Source organism: Trichechus manatus, unplaced genomic scaffold (genome assembly GCF_000243295.1).
Source record: "Trichechus manatus latirostris isolate Lorelei unplaced genomic scaffold, TriManLat1.0 scaffold00068, whole genome shotgun sequence".
NCBI classification, from domain to species: Eukaryota; Metazoa; Chordata; class Mammalia; order Sirenia; family Trichechidae; genus Trichechus; species Trichechus manatus.
The window spans coordinates 3,049,562-3,068,872 of record NW_004444004.1 but is presented as its reverse complement, the minus strand read 5'-3'; positions in this window follow the sequence as shown (position 1 = coordinate 3,068,872).

The window sequence follows — 19,311 nt, the reverse complement described above, 5'->3', positions numbered from 1 at the left end:
GGGTTTCAGGATTGTTGATTCTCTGTTTGGCTTAGTTTTTCGGATCTTTGTTGTGGAGGGACGGCGTGGTGCTTCTGCCTAGACCGCCATCTTGCCGGAATCTCCTGCTCTTTCTTTTTTAATAAAAAAGTATTTGAGGCTATATATTTTCCTCAAAGTTTAACTCTAGCCACATCTTATAGATTTTTTTTAATGAAGTGTGTTCTTTAATTAATTTCTAGATAATTTGTAATTTCAATTCCTTGTTTGATCCAGTGACTGCTCAGTATAGTGTTTCATTTCCAAACGTTGCATTTTGGGGGGTTATCTTTTTTGTTGATTTCTTGTTTTATCTTAGTCAGAGAATGCAGCCTATTAATTTTCTACCTTTTGGAATTTATCAGGCTTTCTTCGTAGTCCAGTACATGATTGAATTTTAGAAATGTTGCATGGACATATGTGAAGAATGTGTATTCTCTCTAGGGTTCAATTTTATATTAAATTGAACTTGTCAATTGTGTTTTTCAGATTCTTTATATCCTTGCTTATTTTTTTCTCTTTCATTTGTTAAATATTTGAAGTTGTATAAGTTTTCCCCACTATAACTGTGGCCTTCTATGAAGTTTCTTTGTGTTTCTAGGTTTTTCCTTATGTAGTCATTGCTGTATTGTTTAGGGCAAAAGGTTTATGTTTTAAAAATTCTCTGTGGATCCTGCAACCAGAAGAACTAGATGGTACCTGGCTACCACTATGGACCATTCTGACCAGGGACACAATAGATGGTCCCGGCTAGAATGGGAGGAAATTGTAGAACAAAATTCAAATTCTTAAAAAAGGCCAGACTTGCTGGACCAGTAGAGACTAGAGGAACCCCCAAGACTATCGCCCTGAGATACCCTTTAAACTTTATACCAAAATCGCTCCCAGAGGTCATCCTCCTGGTAAATAACAGATTGGCTCATAAAACAAACAGTATCACCTGTGAGTACTGTGCACCTTTAAAAAATCATCTATATGAGACCAAACGGTCAACATTTACCCTAAAGTGAAGATGAGAAGGTAAGGGAGTGGTATGGAAGCTAGATTAATGGAAACGAAACAACCAGAAGGAAATAATGAGAATGTTGACACATTGTGAAAAATGTAACTAATGTCACTGAAAATAAGTATAGAAATTGTTAAATAGGAACATAATTTGATGTGTAGACTTTCACCAAAAACACAATAAAATATAAAAAAATGATCTGTGGAATATGCCTTTTATCATTGTAAAATATGTTGTTATTTTATTTAATTCTCTTGGCCTTGCATCTCACTTTATCTGATTTTAATATTGCAACTCCTGCTTTATTTTTGTTTATATTTGTCTGATATAGTTTTCCTGCAGCATTATTTTCAAACTTTGTTTGTTATTTTTTCAGGTGTCAACATTATAAACACCACATAGTTGGATATTTTAACTCAAACTGAGACTCTGAGAGTCCTTTTTTGTTTTGTTTTGTTATGTGAAAAGGATAATTTAACGTTTTCTCACTTATTGTGATAACGAATATGTTTAACTTTATTCCTTTCATCATATTTTGTTTTCTATACTTTGTTATTATTTCTCCTCTCCTTGTTTTCTTGCTTTTGTTAGATTTACCAAGGATTTTTATTTATTTATTTTTAATTCATTAATCCTCCCCTCCGCAAAGTAATTTGGAAGCTCTCTTAATATATCTCTGTTTTGCTAGTTGTGAAAGCTGTCCAAATGAATAAGGAAGATCAAAGAAGCATTCATGTCGTTGAATTATGGTGTCGGCAAAGAATATTGAATATACCATGGACTTCCAGAAGAGTGAACAAATCTGTCTTGGGAGAAGTACAGCCAGAATGCTCCTTAGAAGGGAGGATGGTGAGACTTTGTCTCATGAACTTTGGACATAGTATCAGGAGGGACCAGTCCCTGGAGAACGACATTGTCTTGGGCATCTAGTGCTGCTATAACAGAAATACCACAAATGGATGGCTTTTATTCTCTCACAATCTAGGAGGCTAGAAGTCCAAATTCAAGGTGCCAGCTCCAGAGGAAGGCTTTCTGTCTCTATCGGCTCTGGAGGAAGATCCTTGCCATCAATCTTCCCTGGTTGAGGAGCTTCTCAGTGCAGGAACCCTGGGTCCAAAGAATGCGTGCTCCTGGCTCTACTTTCTTGGTGGTGTGAGGTCTCCGTGTCTCTTTGCTCGCTTCTCTCTTTTATATTTCAAAAGAGATTGGCTTAAGACACAACCTGATCTTGTAGATTGAGTTCTGCCTCATTAACATAACTGTCTCTAATCTTGCCTCATTAACATCATAGAGGCAGGATTTACAACACATAGGAAATTCACATCAGATAACAAAATGGTGTACTATCACACAATACTGGAAATCATGGCATAGCCAAGTTGAAAGATATTTTGTGGGGACACCATTCCATCCAAGACGTTCCACACTCTGGCCGCCAAAAATTCATGTCCTTGCCACATGTAAAACACATTCAACCCATCATATCATAGCAAACGTCTTAATTCAACTCCTAGCCCAAAATCTAAAAATTCCTCTTCATCTGTGAAATCTAGAATACAAGTTATCTGCTTCCAAAGTACAATGGTGGAACAGGCACAAGGTAGGTATTTCCATTACAAATGGGAGAAATTGGAGGGAAAGAAGGGGTAACAGGCACCAAGCAGGTAAGCAGAACACATTACATTAGCCTTCAAAGCTAGAAAATAATCCTCTGTTCTCTGAGACCATTTAGGCAATGGCCCTGCCCTCAAGATGCTGGGTGTTGGCCACGCTCTTGGAATTCTGTGTGGAAGCCCTTCTGTCCTGGTCTTCAGATCCACCTTCCAGGCCCACTGGAATGGCAAATCTGTTCCCTTGGCTTTGGGGGCACCATTCTCCTAGTTCATCTGAGTGGAGATGCCACCCTTTGAGACTGAGGCAGCTCTGCTTCCTGTGTTCCTTGTCTCTTCAGCTTCTACTTCCTGGTTCCTTGGCCTCTCAGCCTCTCCAGCTTCGCTGTCTGCATTTGCCCTGCTCGGGCAACTGTTCCAAAGCTCTTTAGCTTCACCGATAAGTGCCTGGAGGCACCCTACTCTGTCAGTTAACTTCCGCCAGAAGGCACTCAGCTCTCTTGCTCTGTGGGTCAGCTCCAGCTTGGTGTTGCGACAGTCTCCTGGTTCAGCTACTGCTGGTTCTCTGCTGCTTCCGGTTTTCTGCTGCTGCTTCTCACTGTCTGCACCGTCTCCAGTGTAATAGCTCTCTTCATTTCCTTCTGAGTCCTCTATCCATTCACAGTTTCAAAACTACTTCCACATTTTAGGTATCTGTTAGAGCAGCACCCCACTCCCGGTACCAGATTCTGTCTTGGTCATTTAGTGCTGCTATAACAGAAATATCACAAGCAGATGGCTTTAACAAAGAGAAATTTATTCTCTCCCAGTCTAGGAGGCTAGAAGTCCAAATTCAGGGTGCCAGCTCCAGGGGAAGGCTTTCTCTCTCTGTCGGCTCTGGGGGAAGGTCCTTGTCATCAGTCTTCCCCTGGACTAGGACTTCTCCGTGCAGAAACCCAGGATCCAAAGGATGCTCCCAGCACTGCTTTCTTGGTGGTATGAGGTTCCCATGTGTCTCTGCTCGCTTCTCTCTTTTATATCTCAAACGAGATTGGTTTAAAACAGAACCTAATTTTGTAGATTGAGTTCTACCTCATTAACATAACTACCTCTAATCCTGCCTCATTAACATCATAGAGGCAGGATTTACAACACATAGGTAAATGACATCAGATGACAAAATGATGGACAGTCACACAATACCGGGAATCATGGCATAGCCAAGTTGACAGATATGTTTTGGGGGACACAATTCAACCCATGACAGACATCATGCTTGGTGAAGTAGACGGTCAGGCCCTCAACTGGATAGATTGACACAGTGGCTGCAACAATGAGCTCAAACATAGCAACGATTGTGATGATGGCGCAGGAATGAGCAGTATTTCATTCTGTTGTACATAGGGTTGCTATGAGTCGTAATTGACTCGACAGCACCTAACAGCAACACAGCAACATTTTTCTAGTGGTTACCTTCCTATTTTTAACAATTATATTTAAGCTATGTTTCCCTTTTGCTATATCAAACATTAAACAATAAGCATGCTCCACTCTCTCTGCCATCCATTTTTCAAAGATCAATGACTACAAGGTAAATTGATCAGAGAGGACTTAACAGGGGACAAGGAGACTAATTAGGTAGTAATTGCTGTAGTCCAGATAAGAGGTTTCCCTTTGGAAACTTTTGTTTCAAGTACTCTTAATACATACTACAGTCTACTGTCATATTATCATCATCCTTTTAGATTTATCTATAAATATTATAACCACTATTTCTTGTGCCCTTCTTTCCTTATTTTGAAATATTTGTTTTGGTTTAATTTTAATTTGATTGGAGCCATTTCTTGAGTAATTCCTCAAAAAAGATACATGGGTAGTACTTTTTTTGAGTTGTTCCTGAAAATGTCTTTCTTTTGCCCAAACAGGTGAAGAATATCTCAGAGGAGTATACAATTATTGAACACAGTCCTCGTCTCTCAATTTCCTGTATATATTATTCCATCATTTTCTTGCTTTCACTGAGGAAGATGAGAACTCTGATTCTAGTCTGGTTTTTTCCTTGTTAAACAGAAAACCAAACAAAAAACCTCTGACTGAAAGCTTGTAAGATTTTCTCCTTATCCATGGAATTCATAAGTTCAGGGAAGTTTTCTTCTATTATTTCCTTGATTGCCACTTTTCTATCTGTTCATCTCTTTCTCATTCCTGGACTCTTATTTTTTTATATTGTTTCAGAATATATCTATATATCTCTCATCTTTTCAGTCATAATTTAAATTTTCTCTGTATGTTTGCTGTAATACTGTGGCCTTTTCTCCATTTGATCCTCTGGAAAACTAAATTTGTTTTCAGTAGTGACTGTGTCTCTATTGAACGTTTAAATTTGGCAACCATATTTTACTTTAATCTCCTGAAACTCTTTTTTCTTATGTCCTCTAATTAAATCTATAACATGTGAATTGCAGTTATCATTAAATTTATAACAAAATTCAATAGTTATTAAGACTTAGAAAAAAATGGAGTGATATTTAGAGCGAGGGACAGAAGAAAAAAAGGTGCTGATCAGTAAATGCAGACTACAAGTACAAAAGGACTTGAAGGGGAGAGACACAAATGTAGGTAGAAGAAAAGAAGTTCTATGAAGTTTTATGTCACAACCTGGAAGGCAGGAATGAAATGACAGTGGTATCAGTCTCAATCTTGAAACTTTAAGCCAACATGTCAACCTCATGCCCCTGTCATTCTATAAAATGAGCCATGAATGTCCAACACTGTCCCTGACAAATATTCCACTGCTCACCCTGCTGTAAGATACTTCTTCATTTTTTTTTTCTGACCAGCTATCACTTCAAAAATTTCCAATCCAATTAAAAAATCAGTGTCTTGTTTATAACCTTGTACTAGTCCTTGAAGCTGGATGTTTGCATCTCATGTCACTGGTTCTTAACTTTTTTCTCCCTTTCAAAGACTTGGTCTTGGACTGAACATGCTACTCTCTCTTCCTCATTTGGGAAACCTAGAGAAGTATACCTGCTGTGTGGCCCCTTGGAACCTCACCTCAGACTCTGATCTGTCAGTTAGCACCCAAGCTAGTCCACCCTATGAGTGGTGTGGGGGTGGGGTTCAGACAGGCTGGACATGATATTGGTCTTTAATGGTATACAGGATACGGGAGAGGGAACCCTGTCCGCACAGTTGTTAAGCACTCAGCTGCTTACCAAAAGGTCAGCGGTTCTAACCCACCAGCCACTCCACAGTAGAAAGATGTGGCAGTCTACTTCCATAAAGATTAAAAACTAAAAACCAAACCAATTGCCATCGAGTCGATTCCAGCTCACACTGACCCTATACAACAGGGTAGAACTGCCCCATAGGATTTCGAAGGCTGTAATCTTTATGGAAGCAGACTGCCACATCTTTCTCCCGTTGAGTGGCTGGTAGGTTCAAACTACCAACCTTTTGTTTAGCAGCTGAGCACTGAACCAATGCACCACCAGGGCTCCTTTATGTAAATATTACAGCCTTGGAAACCATATGGGGCAGTTCTACTCTGTCCTATAGGATTGCTGAGTCAGAATCGACTGGATGGCAATGGGTAATGGGTTTAGGATGTGGGAGGAACAGAAAAAGCAAAAAGCTTGCCATAGGAATGAGGGTGGAGTGCTCAGTTAAAAACCAGCTTTACTGGAATGGAAGGTTTAATATAGAGGCAATGTCCAAGAAGGCCCTCTGATAGGGAAAGAGTGGGAGGTAGAGGATGAGTTGCACAGCTGGAAGGGTTCCTCAGGGCCAATGCTGATGGAACAAGCTTCTTTCCCTAAGCTGTAGAGGATTTTGAACCCAGAGCAGTATGTAGAACCAAGAGTCAAGTAGGGAGCCGAGTTCAGTAAGGCAGACAGGAGATTTGGACCGATTCATCAAAATCAAGGGGCCAAAGAAGATATTGACAGCAAGGCCAAGGATTGGAGATTCAAGGAGATAAACAAGGGGCAGCAGATTAAGAGAAATCAGAAATAAGCATGGCTGGCTTTTAGGTGCCTACTATAATATGGTGTGGGACATGCTCATTAGTTAAGTCATGGGGGTGGATGGGAAAGAAAAGCTCATTTTATTCAGGATCTTAAAAACCAGACTGAGCAATTTAGATTTGAAACAGTGGATAATAGATGTGGCAGTCTGCTTCTATAAAGATTTACAGCCTTGGAAACCCTATGGGGCAGTTCTACTCTGTCCTATAGAGTCACTATAAGTCAGAATTGATTCAATGGCAGTGGGTATTGTAGACTTTTGAGTAGGAGAGTAATATGATGAGAACAGTGTTTTTGTGAATAGATGTTTGGCAGTTTGGAAGAGATTGAAGGAGGACAGACTTGAACTTGAAGACCATTTAGGAGGTTTGGTGGGAGATGTTGAGAATTTAGACAGGGGTAGTGAAAGATAATAGAGTGACACGCCCAGAAGACATTGTGAAGAAACATACAATAGGATGTTTGGATGGATTAGATGAGAATAGCAAGAAAGAGCTAAGGTAAACAAGAACTTTTTTAGTTTGCCTACACTAGAGAGTGGGGAAGGTTTGGCATGTTGATTCTGAAGCAATGAGTAGACATTCACTTGGTGGAAAGCAGTGTTTGAGATTAGTTTGCGGGTATTGGGTCATAGAAGGCTGCTCTTTGGTCCTCAGATGTCAAAATGCATCAACACAGAAGTGATCGTTAAAATCATGAGAGTGGATGAAGGGAGAACAATGGAAAAGGAGGGATGTTGGGGCAGATGACTGAACATAGGGCATGCATTCACATTTTTCGAATGAAGGATAAAAGGGAGACAATGAAGGAGAAATAAAGACAGGAGGAGGAATTAGAGAAACTCAGGGATGAGACTTGTAAGCAAAAAAAGATGATCAATGAGTTCAATTATTACTGGGGAGGAGGAGAGATACCAAGGAGGGTGATAATTTTTAAAAGGCTTTGGATTTTGCTAGAGTGATTCTCAAACTTGAGCATACACCAGAACCCCCTGGAGGGTTTGTTAAAACAAAGATTTCTTGGCCTCACCCCTAGAGTTCCTGGTTTATTTTGTCTGGGGTGGGGCCTGAGAATTTTCATTTCTAACCAGTTCCTAGGTGATGCTGATGTCCCAAGGACCACACTTTGAGAACCACTGAGTTAAAAGAGTGGTTCTCAACTTTCTGTTTCTTTCTTTCTGTCCCAGCACATCTGAGTGACATGATAAACTCTTACTCATAGCAATGGCTCATCAAGGCAGGGATTCTCCCTGCGGCTGGGGACCAGTGTATCTGATTTTTAAAAGCATTCCCCCACCCTCTTCCAATTGGAGAGAATTACTGAGCTGAAACATCACATTAATAATTTTTCAAAAACTTAATTAAAACATCATTGGAACCATACCCAAACAGATAAATCTTTCTTTGATGATGCAGAAAGCACTTTTGGATCTCTCCTGCTTTGGGATGCAGCTGTATGTGGGTGGTGGTCCCCTCTATTCTCCCACCCTCAAGGTGAATCTCAGTTATCACCAATAGGGGGATTAGGGGAAATGGACCTTACCGTATCTCCAGCTGGATTGGCGTCCATGGGTAGATGATCCTTGTAACCCTGTCGCCCATAGTCGTTTGCAGGTAGGCACTCCTTGCTATCCCATAGCCCACAATGAGAGTGCTGTGGATGTTCATGAAGGGAGCAAGGCAACTATTTCCCTCTTTGTCTCCTTGTTCTGCTGCTACGTTTTGCCTTTCTCTAAAGTATACCATAAACATTGGGCCCTGAAGAAGGTTTAAGTAGTTCTCTATTCACAGCTCAGGTGATTGGTCCAAAGCCACACCAAGTTGAAAGTGAAAGTAAGCATTGGGCTCTTAGCTTAGCTACTTATTTCCTTACATCATGCAAGGGCACGAAGTCTCACTGTCCAGGTCCTTTGGAGCATCATATGTAGAAGCTCCCCAGGCCTCCAGAGAACGGCCATCCTTCTCTGAGTGGCCCTTTCTTTACTCTTTCCTGAATTTCTCCCCCTTTTACCCTTTTCTTCTCCCATGTCTCCGCCTCCCCTTTTCCAGGAACATACCACACCCCTCCCTCCAGAAGTGATCATGTCCCATGTCTCTGTTACTTCGGGTGTCTGCTGAATGTCACCAACTTCCTAACCTTGCCCAATTTCTGCTGGATCTGCAGAGAGGAGGGGTAAGCTCAGGTCTTTCTATCAGATTTAATTTTTGAAAATTTTCAAGTGCTAGTGGAACAAGTCAAATGATCTAGAGATATATAAAGAAAAATATAAACCTCTTTATCCACTCTCTTAGCCAACCTTACCCCCTAAAGTAACCAATGTTAACAGTTTGGTGTGTATCCTTTTACATCTTTCTCTACACACCTACAAATCTCTATGTGTTCATAAGTGTGTTTGTTTTCCCTATGGTAGATAAAATATTTAAATGCAATTTTACTCTATGCATCATTCTGCAACTTGCCCCTCCAAACAATATGTCAACCCATTGTCTTTTGATTCTGTGAGTGGTGGGGTTGAATGAACTCTGATGGGTAGGAAAGAAGCCTTCCACTCTAGACTGTGGACTCTACAAGGATTAATTTTCTTCCAAACCCACCCCCACCCCCCAGTCTGGTTTGTAGGAGAGATTCACATTTCTCCTTTCTACATAACTTGGAACTTATTTCTTATGAGCCAATAACTGTGGCCTCACAGTGCATTCACCTGACCTGTCCCCTTCAGCTGCCTAATGGGTAGGTGATTATTATAATAAATCACCTTGACAACTGTTCTTCCCTCTCCCCTCGGCCAACCCCTGATTGCTGGCTGCTCCAAGGCTGGACTTTGTATGCTGGCAGTGATCCTTGTCGTTCCCCTACCACATACGGTGTGCCCTTCCAATGCTCAGCTATCTTAGACAGGCTCAGGATGCCCAGTTTCTGCAACTAGACCCAATCTCCGGTTCCTGACTCCTGGCACGGCATCTGTGTATCAAGTGCTTTTTTTGTCTTGCTAGGTTATTCTAGGCCACCTTATCCTTCGGCTCAATTGCATATCTGTGAAAACTGTTTCCTTCTTCACCCTGTTCCCTACTCTGAAACCAAAGTCAGTGGACAGCTGGGGCTCCTGTGCAGATATCATTAAAGGGGGAGTAAAACTGGTGAAGTCCTTCCTCGTGTCATTTGTGGGCATTTGCCAGGAAAGCCACGTGTTGGCTCCAGTGCCCCTTTTGCTCAGGATACAACATCCCCAACATGTTTAATAAAGTTCTGTGGCTGTGAGGCCCATTTTTCACTGATGTAGATTGTGGCACTCTTGTGTCTGAGTTCAATCACTACCCTCACAAGCACAGTTACAGATTCTTCCCCTCCACCCCATTAGGTGTCCCTCTGGTCTTACAGGGGTCCCAGTAGGTAGACCCCCTCCCCCCCATGGAGGATTTGTACAGTGTTAGGCTGAAGATTTGTGGCACACTCTCATAAATAACTTTTCCAATTTGGGAACTTGGCATTCAGGCTTCTCTTCCTTCTCCCTGCATTCTTCTGCCTCTGGCTGCTTCTTTCTCTCTCCCTCCCACATCAATCCTTGATGGCCAGGTCTGGAAGGTTCTCTGATGAGCTCGTTGGCTTATTCAAACAAGAGCTTAAATCACAGAAAAACTGATGGCTTTCCACCTTCACTCCTTCCATTAGGACAGTGGTTCTGGTGATACTCCCCCCCCCCAGGGGGAGGGGAATTGAAAATTCTGTACCGGCAGTTTTTCTTGTCACAGTGATTGGGGGATATTATTGACATTAAATGAGTGGGTTCCAAGGATACTAGACTTCAACAATGCTCGAAACATCCCATACAACAAAGATTTGCCCCATAGATTTTCAAATATCCTGTTGGATAGTCAAGTGGGTGCAAAACCTGATTATAATGGTCTGAGCCTAGAACCTAACTATATGTTAAATATAAACACAAAGTAGTTTTTAAAAGGTTTTTAATACATACTGAATTTTCCAAGAATGTAACTACCACGAAAATTGTTAGAAACAGTGCTTTGTTTTGTCTGAAACTTTACCAAGAATTATTTACCATTTCAGAAAATCACAGCACTGATCACTCATGGCATTTGAGTTGACAATACCACAAATCTTTATCACTATGCATTTGTGGCTGCTACGTTCATGATTTGCTTCTACATTATGGTGTAAACAGCTGAATACTTCAGTATTTCTTTAGTGTAATCATGACCAACATATACATATTGAAATATGAATTATTTTATTCCTCACACTTATAATCTTCCTTTATCTCTTTAAATATACTATTTGATACATAAAAACTATATATGTAACCAGGCATTGATTACCCAATAAACAAGGTATGCACAGGCTAATTTGTGCTTACTTACCAATCTGTAGTGCACAATTTCACCTGTTTTTCACCACATCAAGTATGTAATGCACACATATATATTAAAAAACCTAATAATATAATGAATATCTATGATTTAACCACCCAACTCAAGAAATACAACATTATTAATAGCTTGAACCTATCTGTCCCATCTCCCTGTCTTCCTAAACCCAGAAGTTACCAGTATCCTGAATTTTGTGTTTATCATACTCTCGTTTTAAGGAATAGTTTTATTAAATATGTATGCATGCCTAAATAATATTTTTGAGGTTTATAAAAATAATATTCCACTGCAGATAGTCTTGGACTTCCTTTTGTTCTGAAAAAATGTTACAAATATCTATCCATGTTGTTATATGTAACTGTATTTCACTTATTCTTAATGCTGCATGATACTCCACAATTTATTTATTCATTTTCCTATTGAAGAATATTAGGATTGCCACCAGATATTGATGTTATGAACTGTACTTTTATGAACATTCTTATATCTGTCTACTGGTGCACATGTGCAAAGGAACAGAACAAAGAGTCGAATTGCTGGATTGTAGAGTACGCATTTGATGGAATTGATGGAATACCAATTGAGATGTTTCAACAAGCAGATGCAACGCTGTAAGCATCACTCATCTATGCAAAGAAATTTGAAAGGCAGCTACCTATCCAACCAGTTGGAAGAGATCTATATTCATACCCATTCCAAAGAAAAGTGATCCAACAGAATTAGGAAATTATAGGACAATATCATTAATATCACACACAAGTAAAACTTTGCTGAAGATCATTCAAAAGTGGTTGCAGCAGTACATTGACAGGGAACTGCCAGAAATTCAAGCTGGATTCAGAAGAGGATGTGGAACAAGGGATATCATTGCTGATGTCAGATGGATCTTGGCTGAAAGCAGAGAATACTAGAAAGATGTTTACCTGTGTTTTATTGACTATGCAAAGGCATTCAACTGTGTGGATCATACCAAATTATGGATAACATTGCCAAGAATGGGAATTCCAGAACACTTAATTGTGCTCATGAGGAACCTGAGGCAGTTGTTGGAACAAAAAAAGGGAATACTGCGTGGCTTAAAGTCAAAAAAAGTGTGTGTCAGGGTTATATCCGTTCACCATACTTATTCAATCTGTATACTGAGCAAATAGAGAAACTGGACTATATGAAGAAGAACGTGGCATCAGGATTGGAGGAATACTCATTAACAACCTGCGATATGCAGATGACACAACCTTGCCTGCTGAAAGTGAAGAAGACTTGAAGCACTTATCGATGAAGATCAAATACCATAGTCTTCAGTATGGATTACACCTCAACATAAAGAAAACAAAACTCCTCACAACTGGACCAATAAGCAACATCATGTTAAGTGGAGAAAAGGTTGAAGTTGTCAAGGATTTCATTTTACTTGTATCCACAATCAATGCCCATGGAAGCAGCAGTCAAGAAATCAAATGACATATTGCATCAGGCAAATGTGCTGCAACAGACCTCTTCAAAGTGTTAAAAAGCAAAGATGTCACTCTGAGGACTCAGATGAGCCTGACTCAAGCCATGGTGTTTTCAATTACCTCATACGCATGAGAAAGCTGGACAATGAATAAAGAAGCCTGAAGAAGAATTGAAGCCTTTGAATTATGGTGTTGGCGAAGAATATTGAATATACCATGGACCGCCAAAGAACGAACAAATCTGTCTTGGAAAAAGTACAGCCAGAATGATCCTTAGAAGTGAGGATGGCAAGACTTCATCTCACGCACTTTGGACTTGTTATCAGGAGGGAGCAGTCCCTGGAGAAAGACATCATGCTTGGTAGAGGGTCAGTGAAAAAGAGGAAAACCCTCAACGAAATGGATTGACACAGTGGCTGCAACAATGAGCTCAAACGTAGCAATGATTGTGAGGATGGTCCAGGACAGGGCAGTGTTTTGTTCTGTTGTATATAGGGTTGCTATGAGTCGGAACCAAGTGGACGGCATCGAACAACAACATACCTGTGGCTATAATCCCATTAGAGAATGGGTTTTCTTTGTTATGTTAATGATGCAGTATTAGTGTAAGGTGTGTCTTAAATCAGGAGCCTAGGTGGTGCCTTGGTTAAGTGCTCAGCTGCTAACCGAAAGGTTGGTGGTTCAAATCCACCAGCCACTCTGTGGGAGAGAGACGTGGCAGTCTGCTTCCATAAAAATTACAGCCTTGGAAATCCTATGGGGCAGTTCTACTGTGTTCTACAGGGTCACTATGAGTTGGAATATACTTGACAGCGATGGGTTTGGTTTTGGTTTTGGTGTCTGTCTTAGTTATCTAGTGCTGCTATAACAGAAATACCAAAGTGGTTGGCTTTAACAAAGAGAAAATAGTTTCTCACAGTCTAGGAGGCTAGAATCCCAGGGTGCCAGCTCCAGGGGAAGGCTTTCTTTCTCTGTCAGCTCTGGAGAAGATCCTTCTCATCAGTCTTCTTCTGGTCAAGGAGCTTCTCTGCATAGGAACCCCAGGTCCAAAGGACGTGCTCTGTTCTCAGTGTTGCTTTCTTGGCAGTATGAGGTCCCCATGTCTCTCTGCTCCCTTCTCTTTTTATATCTCAAAAGAGATCGGCTTAAGACAATCTAATCTTGCAGATGTCATCAACATAACTGTGGCTAATCTATCTCGTTAACATCATAGTGACAGGATTTACAACACATAGGAAAATCACGTCAAATGACAAAATGGTGGACCATCACACAATACTGGGAATCATGGCCTAGCCAAACTGATACACATATTTTTGGGAGACACAATTCAAGCTATGACAGTGTCTTAAATCAATCATTTTTGAGATATAAGAGGACAGATTAAGCAAGCAGAGATAGGGGAAGACAGATGCCATGCCACATGAAAATCACCAAGGAGCCAAAGAACGGAAGCTGAAAAGAGACAAGGACCTTCCTCCAAGCCAACAGAGAGAAAAAGCTTTCCGCTAGAGCCAGCGCCCTGAATTCAAACTTCTAGCCTCCTAAACTGTGAGAAAATAAATTTCTGTTTGTTAAAGCCACCCACTTGCGGTGTTTCTGTTATAGCAGCACTAGATAACTAGGACAGAAGGATTCCCACTCTTCTATTCTCTGGAATACTTTGTATAAAATTAGGGTAATTTGTTCTTTGAAAGTCTGGGAACTTGTCATCCAGAATCTGGGATTTCGTGTTACTCTGTGAGTTTATGAGGGCAATCCCAGGAGGAAAGTTACTGCAGGAGATTTCAGGGAACTTGTGCCCATAGTGAGGAGTGTGTAACACCACTGCCTGCATCCCTTCTCCAATGAAAATCAGATCCAGACTCTATTGTTATGTTAGTAAATGTCCAACAACTGGCTCGCTGGAGAAAAAAAGCTCTGATTTGTAGTGTTTTCCAATTTCTGTGGTGTAAATACTTTCATCACGGCTGATTTCAAGCTACCAAAATGATATCACTGAATGTGGAATTGAGAAGAGACGTGCACAATCAGCTCTTATGAGCCAGATCAAGCTCATCACTGTATGAAGCTCATCACTGTGACACCAGGCTGACTTGTTGGGACAAGAAATAAGACAAAGCAATATGGTCTGTGGAAGATGGTGCCAGGAACTGAAAGCTAGGAATTTGTGTGTAGGTGTCCCAAAGCTTCCAGGGGAAGAGGATTGGATTGTGAGGGGTAAAAGACAGCCTCTGTTTGCTCAGGGTGGAAAATTCTGAAGAAGGTATGATAAGTTCTTGACCCCTCTACAGAGAGAGAAGAAACATGGTGATAAGACTAGAGAAATATTTCCATTGGAAAATGGAGAGGGAGACTATGGAATGGTATCAAACAAGCAGGCAAGGATCAAACAAATGCTGGCAGAAGCTAGGTATAGCCAGTGTCTGCCAACCAACTTCAGGCTGATAAAGAGGTCTGAGGTACAAGCTTCTCTTAATTTTTCTGTGCTTACTGTTAAATCCGTGGGGAGGGGGTGGTGAAGGAGAACACTGAAGATTTTGAGAGAGAGAAAAAAGAAGAGATAGGGTTGTGAGAAATTTATCTGAGTCTGAGATCCAAGCCCAAGTCCTAGTGGACAGGCAGGAGTAATGGTAGAGAGGCCGTTTAAGATGTCGATGGCAGGAGGAAGGGAAAAAGGAGGACTCATTGCTTAGGGGACATGGAGCTTCTGATAAAGGGTGATGGACAAATTTGGAAATGGATAATGGTGATGTTTGAACAATATAATAAAAGTAATTAATGTCACAGAATGTTGAAATAGCAAATATTTTATTACGTATATAAACCCCTTGCCACCAAGTCTTTTCTGACTCATAGTGACCCTATAGGACAGAGTAGAACTGCCCCATGGGGTTTCCAAGGAATGGCTGGTGGATTTGAACTGTTATCCTTTTGGTTAGCAGCTGAGCTCTTAATCACTGTGTCACCAGGGCCCCATTACATATATATTTACCACAAAAAAAGAAAAATAATTATATTCAGAAACATCTTCACGGGGTTGGGGAGGCCAGGAAGGAACTCCTGGGAGTCTCACAGTTTTGCCATCTCCACCCTCACTGAAAAGAAGAAAGTATATATTAGCAAATACTAGAAGAGGGAATCCGTCCCTAAAGCTGGACAATCATTCATGAATGCTTAAAGTGGTTTGGGAATAGGCTTGGGGTTCTCAGGCTGGAGCTAGCTGGGCTCCAAGAATTAATAGGCTCAATTCCCCAGGTGTAGTCCAACCTCTTCCTACCAAAGCTGTCATCCCACCACTCCAGTCTTTCTCCATGAAGCTAGTGGGACCACAGGTGAAGGTTTCCCCCCACCCCAGACCACTTAAATCTGAATCTTTGAGAAGGAGCCCTGACATTGATATGTTTTAAAAGCTCTCCAGGGTTTTTAAACCCTGTGCAACCAGGATTGAGGACCACTGATGTGGTAGAAGGTTCATGCCAAGGTGAATTATATAGTGAGTCTCAAATAACTATCATATTTTGGCTATTTTATGAGCAATATCTGGCTCATGGGACCTTAGAAGACCAAACAGTTTAGGCCTTTCGGTCTGAGTGCAGGAAGTTTCCCATAGCTGGAGTAAGTTGTGGTGAGTCTGGAGTTCCTGAAGATTATGATGGGGAGCAGAGTGTCAGTGAGGTGGCCAGTGAGCACTGATATGTTCAGACCCAGCAGGTATGATTTAAATAGGTGAGTTAATTGGAACCAATGCCAATCTCTTTGATATATAGATTAGGTATGGTTTAGCAACAGGCCAGGGAGCAGTATCTTGTACTCTCTCCGCTACTGCCCTAGGAGCTAAGGCATACTATCACACAGAAGCAGGACACGCCAAGGGAAAGTCTGCAGCAAGTCTCCAAGGAGAAAGGAGCCAGGAACAAAGCCTAGAAAATTATAACTTTGGAGATACCTCTATTGTGACTGAGATTAAAAAGAGAGGTTGAAGGGAAAGCTAAAACTAGGAGGGAAATGTCTTAATTTGTCATAAATGTGATGTAGGGTGTGTGAAAGGGAGTATACCTGGACAATGCTCCAGATCCCTTGGCATTTTAGGGAATATTCTACAAAGGATGATTTTGGCAGAGACAATACACTGAAACATATTAATGTGTATTAATTAGGGACTTCTATATCTGGCTATGATGAAATACCTCGTTGCAGAACAATGAGAACTACTTAGAAAAGCCATTTATCTGAAGGCATTGAGAGCTGCCAAAACAGCCAGGACTTGAGGCTCCAAGCTCCTGGAGAGAAAAGGACCACAGAGAGTTGAGCTACTGCTTTAACTCTTAGGGTATTTGCTAACTCTTGGTGCAGAGCAAAAGGCTGAGAATCTGGGCCAAGTTCTTTGTGAAAAGGCAGAGAAACCAGTAAAGCTTTTGGCAATCTCATGGAGCTGAGGAGATAAAACTTGGAGTTTGGAGCTGCCAAGAAGTCAATATCTCAGAGAAAGAGGAAGCACAGAGAAGTTAGCTGGGCACTCGGTGCTTTTTGCACTTAAGATATTTGCCAGATTCTTAAGTTGTAGAGGGCAAGAGGCTAAGGAGTCAAGCAGAAAGCCACTAAAAAACAGACCTGAGTTTTCAAAAGTCTCACGATGCTGAAGGAAAACATCTTTGAGTTTAGTTGAGAAGTCAGTTAATATCTTATTACTGCTCTTTTGAACATAATGTCTTTTTTCTCTGGCTGCTTTTAAGATTTTCTCTTTGATTTAATTTTTATAAATTTGAGTATGATGTACCCAAAGAGAGGTAGACTTAATAAACACCTCGGGCTCTAAGCCACTACAGGGCTACACCCTAGAATAGGAGTGAACCAGGGGTAGACTGAGCCTTACAAAGACTGCAACCCAGCCTCAAGTCACCTTAGCCCCCGACTGGGGTAAGGTGGGTTGTGTCCCCTACCCCAGTGCCTATTTAAGACAGAGTGATCTTCTCTGGAGGAAGAGAGCATAATTCAGAGCCTTTACATACACAATTTCACATACAAATACAGCCTTTCAATAAAAAATTACCAGGCACACCAAGAAACAGGACCAAGAGAAAAACAAAACAACTAGACAATAGAAAAAGACTCATAGTGACCCAGATAATGTAGTTATCTGAAAAGGACTTTAACCATGACTAATATATCCAAGAAAATAGATGGCAATGTGGAGAGCTTCACCAGAAAACAGAGATCTATAAAAAAAAATCAAATGGACATTCAAGAACTGAAAAATTACAATATATAAAAACAGGAAGTAAAAGACACGGTTAACAGCAGACTGAACAAATAGACCATAAGTGAACTTGAAGATCAGGTCAGATGAAAATATCCAGGCTGAAACTTGGAAAGCAAAAAAAGGATAAAAAATAACAAAAAGGATGTCAGAATTTTTGAAATGGTGTATATTTGGCTCTGTATATTTTCACCAAAAAAAAAAGGTCGAGAAGGAGAAGGGAGAGGTTTGACATGTAGAGGGTCGACATGTTGTGGGGTTGTTAACCAATGTCATAAAACAATATGTGTACTACTGTTTCATGAGAAACTATTTGTTCTGTAATACTTCAACTGAAGTACAATAAAAAAAAAGGATGTCAGAGACATAAGGGACTTGGTGAAAATGTCTGACATATGTGTAATTGAAGTCCTAGAAGAAAGGAGAGAGAAACTGAGGCCAAAGCAATATTTGAAGAGATAATGATTGAGAATTTTCCCAAAACAGATTAAAGACATAAAGCCACTGATGAAAGAGTACTATAAACATCAAGTATATGTAGAAAGCCACACTAGGTACATCATACTTAAAGCACCTAAATCTTTTTTATTTTTTTATTGTTGTAATTAAATGAGGTTTACATTTCAAGTTAGTCTCCCATACAGAATTTTTTTTAACATACATTGTTATGAGACCCCAAGCGCTCACCACATTCTGCCACAGCACACTCCTCCGCTCCGCCCCTGATTCCCCATGAACATTCAACCAGCTCCTAACTCTCTCTGCCTTCCCATCTCACCTCTGGACAGAAGCCGCTACTTTGGCCTCTTATATCTAATTGTCTAAGAGGCACATGCTTCACAAGTATCACTTTATGTCCCACAGTCCAGTCCAATCCCTGTTTGAAGAGTTGGCCTCAGAAATTGTTTTAGTTCTGGGGTGATGGAGAGACCAGGGGCCATGCTCTCTGGAGCGCCTCCAGCCTTAGTCAGACCATTAAGACTGGTCTTCTTACTAGAATTTGAGCTCTGCATCCCATCGTTCTACTGCTCCATCAGGGACCCTCTGTTGTGTTCCCTGTCAGGATGTTCATTGGTGGTAGCCGGGCACCATCTAGTTCTTCTGGTCTCAGGCTGATGAAGTCTCTGGTTTATGTGGCCCATTCTGTCTCTCGGGCCAATACTTTCCTTGTGTCATTGGTGTTCTTCATTCTCCTTTACTCCAAGGGGTTGGGACCAATTGATACATCTTAGATGGCAGCTTGCAAGCTTTTAAGACCCCAGACGCCATTCACCAAAGGAGGATGCGGAACATTTTCTTAATAAGCTTTGTTATGCCAATTGACCTAGATGTCCCCTGAAAGCATGGGCGCCAGACCCCGCAATCCCTGCTACTCTGTCTCAAAGTATTTGATTGTATTGAGGAAACTTCTTAGGTTTGGTTTAGTCCAGTTGTGCTGGCTTCCCCTGTACTGTGTGCTGTCCTTCCCTTCACCTAAGATGATTCTTATCTACTATCTAGTTAGTGAATAACCCTCCCCCTCCCTCCCCACCCCCATAACCATCAAAGAATGTTTTCTTCTGTGTTTAAAC